We start from the raw sequence: 7,662 nt of genomic DNA, 5'->3' as shown, positions 1-7,662 counted from the left end.
GGTATAGACACACACACGCACACACAATATTACTCAGCCATAATAAAGAATGAAATCTTGCCATTTACAACAACATGGATGAATCTGCAGAGCATAATGCTAGGTGAAATAGGTCAGTCAGAGAAAGACAAATGTCATATGATTTTACTCATATGTGAAATCTAAGAAACAAACAGAAAAAGAGAAACCAAAAAATAGACTCTTAACTATAGAGAACATACTTGTGGTTACCAGAGGGTGGGGGGGGGGTGGTGGTGGTAATGGGTGAAATAGGGAAAGGGGATTAAAAGCACACTTATCATGATGAGCAAAGAGTAATGTACAGAATTGCTGAATCACCACTATATTGTACACCTGAAACTAATGTAACACTGTATGTTAATTATACTGGAATTAAAAACAAATAAACCTAAAAAATAAAAATAAAATTCACATAGGGATAAACCTATTCCCTCTTTGATTTTCCACTCCTTTCACCCCAATTTTTACACAACTCATTAACTATGAACATTGTTCATGTAACAAATGAAAGCACTGGAGAGGAGATTCACTGTATAACTCAGTAGAAATACTTCTTTTTCTTACACTATGCTTAAAAGGACACATTTTGATTTGGTTTGGTTTTCACCTTTGGGTTGTGGTAAAACCATAGGCATTTGCCTGTCTCCAAAAAAAAAAAATGCCTTACAAAGTATGTTGTTGTCTCTGAAAAGAATTCTTTTAGAAGTGCAAGCTACTAATAAAATTAATTCCTTTGGGACATATTTGATAGAGAAATCTTTTATATTGAAGTTGATTATTTTTTATTTATTCCATATGGGATTAATTTATTTTTTAAGTATCAGGGATTTACTTTCTTTTTTTTAAAGTATTTTTTAATTTTTTTAATGTTTATTTATTTTGAGAGAGAGAGCAGGGGAGGGGCAAGAGAGAGAGGGAGATACAATCTGAAGCAGGCTCCAGGCTCTGAGCTGTCAGCACAGAGCCCAGTGCAGGGCTCGGACTCACAAACCGCGAGTTCATGACCTGAGCTGAAGTCAGACGCTCAACCGACTGAGCCACCCAGGCACCCCTGGGGATTTACTTTCTACGTATCATCGCTTCTCGGCCTTTTGGCTAAGATCAAGTGTACTTTCTACGTATCGTTTTATGAATGAACTAAACAGTAAACTTATTTATAAAACTACAAACAAAACAATAAAAACGAAATAATGCATACTACCATGAAGTAAGAAAGGTGATTACAAATCTTTTTCTGCCAAACTTAGGAACAAGGCATTCTTAAGTGGTAACAATGAATGAATCTGAGTATTGAAACCTGTAAAGTTACAAAAGACATCTTAGTGATTACCTTCTAATTTAAAAATTGTTACTGCTAGTGACTGATTAATAACTGATTATAACATCATGTTCAGCTTTTCTTGCAATGCTATATTGAGCCTAATGAAATTAAGTCCTACTCATCAATACCTCAATTCTTTCAGATATTCTTCAAAGACATAGGTACAAATTTCCAGTTGTAAGTCATGAGATGCAATGTAAAACGTGGAGAATATAGTCAATAATATTTATTAACTGCATATAGCAACAGATGGTAACTAGACTTACTGTGGTGATTATTCATCAATGTATACAAACATCCAATCACTATGTTGTACACTGAAACAAATATAATACTGTATATCAATTACACAGTAATAATAATAATAATAATAAACACAGCCATATGCTCTCTCAGATCTTGTAGTTATATAGCTCTCCCTAGAAAATTGGGAAAACACTGGGAAACTCAGTAGCACTGACACTGAGTGTTAATTACCTGGACTTTGGTCTTCTACCCTACTTGGCATGGTTATTGCTGATATTGCATAGCCTTCAGAATTCAAAGACCTATTTCTCCACTTCATCACATCTCATTTTTCTGTGTTGTGAGATATTTTGGGCAATTTATTACAGCTGTGGTTCTCAAAGTATGGTCCCCAACCAGCAGCATCAGCACCACCTGGCAATTTGTTAGAAATGCAACTTCTTGGGCCCCACTGCAGACTTACCGAATAAAAATCTGGAGGTGGGATCCAGCAATCTGTATTGTAATGAGCCCTCCAGATAGTTCTGATGTTCACTAGCATTTGAGAATCACTGTATGAGATTGTATTTGGGGTAAAAGCTTTTTTTATCTTCTTGTACCTGAAATTTATCAGTGAGTCAGGATTTTCTTACTCTTTTGTCTTTTTCTATAAGACATCTGTTTGATTGGAATAACTGGATGGGAAGACAGAAGTCTATATAGAAGCCCACCATTATCAATAGTGTAGACTTGATTCAATGAGTCAATTTCTCACCCATATATAAGGGAAATTTTGTAGTCCTATAAAACTCTAAAAAGGCATGCACCCCCACCCTAAATCAAGCAAGGAAAAGACCTTTTATAGCAGTTACCTGTCCATGCCATTCTTTATGTTTCAGCTTCCAAAAGTATATGTAATTCAGCAGAATATTAGGGTAAACAGAGTAACTATAGTGTGTTGGTCATTTAGATACACAATGGATAATATAGATTTATTTGTTTTGTTTTTTTAGCAAACCAACTTGCCAAGCCATTTAACTGAGGAAAAAATAGGCCTTAGGGAACAACCAAGAAAAGCAAATATTGGAACAAAGAAAACTAAATTATTTGCCTAAGAAAAGCAAACTTTTAGGAACAGTCCAGAAAGAGGGGGTGATGCCAGAGAGTGGAGAGCACAAAACCTAGCTATAAGGGGATATGTCAGAGCCAAGGAGAGAGAGGTGGCCAGTGAAAAGTTCCTAGTGGCAGGTCTGACCAAAGCAAAGGAATATCTAATACATACTAAGCTGAAAGTTATCTGCCATGCTCTGCTATGCTGTATTTCCCGCCAGAATTCTCAACTGTGGTGAATAGGCTATAGAGTGGTCCTCACATGATCCTTGTCTCTTGAAATTCATGCCCTCACGTTGGTGACCTGTGACTTACTTCTAATAGAACACAGCAAAACTGATGGGATTTATCTCATTATGTGTGCATGATTATGAACCTAAGATTGTAGCAAGTGTCTTGCTGAGTCTTTCTCCTTCCCTTGCTACCTTTGAAGAAGCAAGCTGCCATGTTGGAAACTGCCTGTGTTTGGAGGCCCATGTGTCAAAGAACTGTGAGAGCCTCCAGATCCTGAGGGTGGCCTCCAACAGAAAGCCAGTAAGAGACTGAAGTCTTCAGTGCTATGGCTGAAAGCAACCAAAATCTGCCAACAACCTAAGTGAGTCTGGAAGCAGATCCTTCCCCAGGTGAGTTTCAAATGAAACCACAGCCCTCGTTGATACCACGATTAAAGCCAATGAGACCCTGAAGCAGCGAACTCAGCAAAAGTCATGCTTGTACTCCTAACCCACAGATATTTTGAAATAATAAATGTGTATTATTTTAAGACACTAAATTTGTGGCAATTTGCCACACAATGATAGATAGCTATACCTGAACCATCAGTGAAGTCTGCGACACTTGACCTGGATTTGGAGAATGCAAAAATGAAGGCAAATAATTGAACTTGAATCTGATCAAGTCTAAAGATTTAACTACCACTTTCCAGAAGATACAGGCTGTAAAGAAACACATTAAAAAAATACCATAGGGGTGCAATCAGCAAAATCCAGACCACAGAAGATGTAAAGGGGCAAAACAAACAAAAAAATAGGTCATTACACAAACAATCTGAAGAAAAAATAGAAGGCTGGGTATTTTAAAAATATTTAAGAGCTTTACAACCAATTAAACAAATCAGCCTTATTTTCATTCTTGATGCAAACACAGTTAAAAAAAATAAGACAATTGTGAACATTTGAACGCAGACTGGATATTTTAGAATATTAAGGAATTGCTGTTAATTTTTGTTAATGTGATAGTGGCACTATGATGCATTAAAAAAACACTTTAACTCTTAGATGTGTAAAATAAAAGACTGTAAATGAAATTATATGGCTTGGTTCAAATAATATACTGAGGACAGGAGAACGGGGTATGAAGGAGATGAACAGATGAACAACTTTGATCAGTCTTTGATAATTCTTTAAGATGGATGATGGGTCAGTGGGAGCTCATCATTTATTCTCTTTACTCTGGCATATCCTGAAATTTCATACAATAAAAAGTGGTTTTGGTTTTCTTTTTGGCAGAGGAATCCACTGAAGCATGCATAAGTCAGTGGAGTTGCAGTACAAACACACTGAGGACTGGACATGAGGCCAGCCTCATTCCCCAGACCAGCAGCTTCCAAGATGGGTGGGCAAGATGATCTTCTGGGGTATGAAAAGAAAATAAAATTTCCATTTGTGTGGGGCATCTGGTGGCTCAGTTGGTTAAGCATCTGACTCTTGATTTCAGCTCAAAGTCATGATCTCATGGTTCACAGGATCAAGCCCCAAATCGGGCTGTGCACTGACAGCACAGAGCCTGCTTAGGATATTCATTCATTCATTCATTCATTCATTCATTCATTCATTCTCTCTCTCTCTCTCTCTCTCTCTTCCCCTCCCTCCCTCTGCCCCTCCCCTGCTCTCTCTGTCTCTCTCAAGATAAATAAGCTTTAAAATATATTTCCATTTGTATTAAAAGACCTCAGTTCTTCCCTACTATGTATGTCCTTTACATACATAGTGAGTACACAGAACACTTTGCTTCTGACACTTCTAGTTACCAAATGTGTGTGTGGGGGGGGGGGGGGCAGGCGCAAGCAATTCTCTGTGACACCAGCTGGGTGTCCTATAATTTAACTCAATTCTGATTCTGTCTATGTGGAGACAGTGTTAGATCCCACAGGTTAAGGTCTCAGTCCCACAAGACTGCCGCCCCTTCAGATAGGGACACATGTCCAGGTTGCAACTGTGTTTCTGACCAACTAGCTATAAATCTGAGGCACCTCTTCTCAGGTTTGAGGAAAACTGTTTACTTACCATTTACCAGTTTATTATACAAGGATGTGATACAGGATATAAACAAATAGCCAGATGGAAGAGATGCATAGGGCAAGGGATGTAGGAAGGGACTGGGAGCTTCCATGCTGTCTCTAAATATAACCCCTCTCCCCCCACCTCACCCATTTTCAAACCTTGGAAGCTCTCCCACCTCATATTTTGGGATTTTTATGGAGGCTTCAACATGTAGGCAAAATCAATTATCGACACTATTTCTAGCTCCTCTTCACCTTCTGGAGGGCAGTGGATGGAGCTGAAAATTCTAAGCTTCTAATCATGGTTTGGTCCCTCTGGTGACCAGCTCCCATCCAGGAGCCATGCAGGGGCCCACCCAGAGTCACCTCATTAGAACAAAAGATGCTCCAAGATGCTCCTTGTCCTCCCCAAATGATATAATGTACCAAAATTCACTTGGGAATCTACAAGGGTTTCTAAGAGCCCTGTGTAGGGACAGGGTGAAAGACAAATATGAAAACAAGAGGTGTTCCTAGTACTCTTATCACTGAAGAAATTACAAGGGTTTCAGGAACTCTGTGCCAGGAACTGGGGGCAGATATATATTCTATTATCTCACACCATTTGCTTGTCATCTCAGCCATTTAAAAGTTGCATTTGTGTATATGTAATTTATACCTAAATTATTATGCATATGTTGCAGATGTATAGGCTCCAGGTTTTGTTTGTTTTTAATGATGGTGCGTACATGCAAGAGAAAGGTGATTCTTGAGCCCAGCATGGGGAGTCCTCTATCTGGGTTTCATTATAGTAGCTCATCCTGGGGTGTTTTTAATTCTGAAAAAGGACCCATTTGTATCTCTAAACCACTACCCTAGATTGACCCAGAAGGCTATGTTTACCATGGAGCTAATATACAACACCTATGGCCTGGATGGTTCTTACAGCATGGTGCCCTCATGGTAGTTAGTCTTCTCAGTGGCAGCTAACTTCTCCTAGAATGAGAATTCCAAGAAAACCAGGTCCAAGCTACCAGCTTAAAATGCCCACAGTGTAACTCCTTCTGTATTATATTGGTCAAAGCCATAAGCCAGCCTGATTCAAAAGAGGTAAAGGAACTGACTCCACTTCTTGATGGCAGAATGGTATCCCCATACAAGGAGGGAAGGAACTAATGACAGCCATCTTGGAGAAAGCTACCACATGCCTGCATAAGATTCACTTGCTATCAGTATTTCTTGGGTCATGTTGGGTGATCTACAATTTGAGGAAGCACCCTAGAAATTCTTAATGGTACTCAATTTTAGAAATCACTCCGGGTAATATTTGGTAGTGCCTGGATCTCTCACTTAAAAATTTTGACTGTGCAAAGAGGAGATTTCACTTATGTGTTTGAATCCAAAATACTGTTGCAATAGGTAGTATAGATGGGCATTACTGAAGAGAAAGTGTAACCACTCTATTAAAATAACACACTTCTAGGACTGTTTACTGTAAGCTCACACTGATTAGAGACCTGATAGAGGCTTAAAATTCTCTGTTAGCCAAGTTTAGAAAACAGAAGAAAGAAAGCAGTGTATTTTTTCAGGGAGCTGCATAGCAAAGTCTCACAAGGAGACCCCTCTCAGGTAGGAGATGGATAAGGCAAGAGATGATGTGAGGTGGAGAGTCCACACACAGCTTCAAGGTTGGGACAGGGTGGTCTCCCACCACCAGTTGAGACTGCCTCCAGAAGATGTCCTAAGTCCTGACAGGTAACCATACTTGCTCCTCTCCTAAAGGTATGGAAAAGGAGATTAAGTCACATATCTTCTCTAGGACTTAACAAGCTACAATGTCTCAAGGACACCCAGAAAAGAGCACAGAAATCTATAGACTGCCTTTAAGCCAACAGGAAACAAAGAAGCTTAATCAAAGGAGCAACGAGGCAACTGAGTTCCATGGTTCATTTCATCCTATCACTGAATACGGGGTTGGTGCTATTCTTCCTTAACACCACAAAGAGTGAGCATTATAGCCATCCCTCTTCTGACGCCTGGGAGGATGCAACAGTAGCTAAATTTACCACCTTCTCAATATCTAGGTCCCAGATCCTTAAAAGAGAAATCTGCCAATGATACAATTATATAAATTAGCAAATAAAATGATCTAGCAAATAAAAAATAATCTCAAGGTTTAAATGCAATAAAGCAACAGTGTTCAACAAGGGCACAGAATGAAGCAGCAGTGAACAAACTACTTGTAAAATGAAGTAATGAAATACCATGACTTATATCTTCCATTTCCTGGGCTGATCTCAATGGCCCAATCCATACACTCCTGAAGGAAAACAATTTTAAGCCATGTAAATCTGGATGTGAAATGAATTATAATAACCCATTGTCCTCCTCAAATGATATAATGTACCAAAATTCAAACATAGAAGACATCTCAGTTGCTGTAAACAGAGAGTCTGTCTATGGTTTGGGGAGTTGTAATATATTATGACTTAGAACCATGATATATTCTGGCAGTTTTCCTCTAAGAAATACTGCAGAAAAAAAAGTAACGTGAACATATAGTGCATGCCAGCAGAAACACTGTTTTATCCTGCTATTGTAGTTAATATTGTAGTTAATATCCTGCTATTGTAGTTAATATATATTAACTACATTCACATTATATATGAATAATGTGCAATCAGTGAAAGATATATCAGTCCTACCTTGTGAGGTGACTTTCTAT

General features: G+C 38.6%; 1 pseudogene; it reads left to right on the top strand.

Moving 5' to 3' along the window:
- The first annotated feature begins 1,096 nt into the window (after positions 1-1,096).
- Positions 1,097-1,199, top strand: LOC122211329 (annotated as a pseudogene).
- The last annotated feature ends 6,463 nt before the right edge of the window (positions 1,200-7,662 follow it).

Source organism: Panthera leo, chromosome F2, assembly GCF_018350215.1.
Source record: "Panthera leo isolate Ple1 chromosome F2, P.leo_Ple1_pat1.1, whole genome shotgun sequence".
Lineage (NCBI taxonomy): Eukaryota > Metazoa > Chordata > Mammalia > Carnivora > Felidae > Panthera > Panthera leo.
The sequence above is the reverse complement of the archived record's forward strand: the minus strand, read 5'-3'. Positions and strand labels throughout refer to the sequence as shown.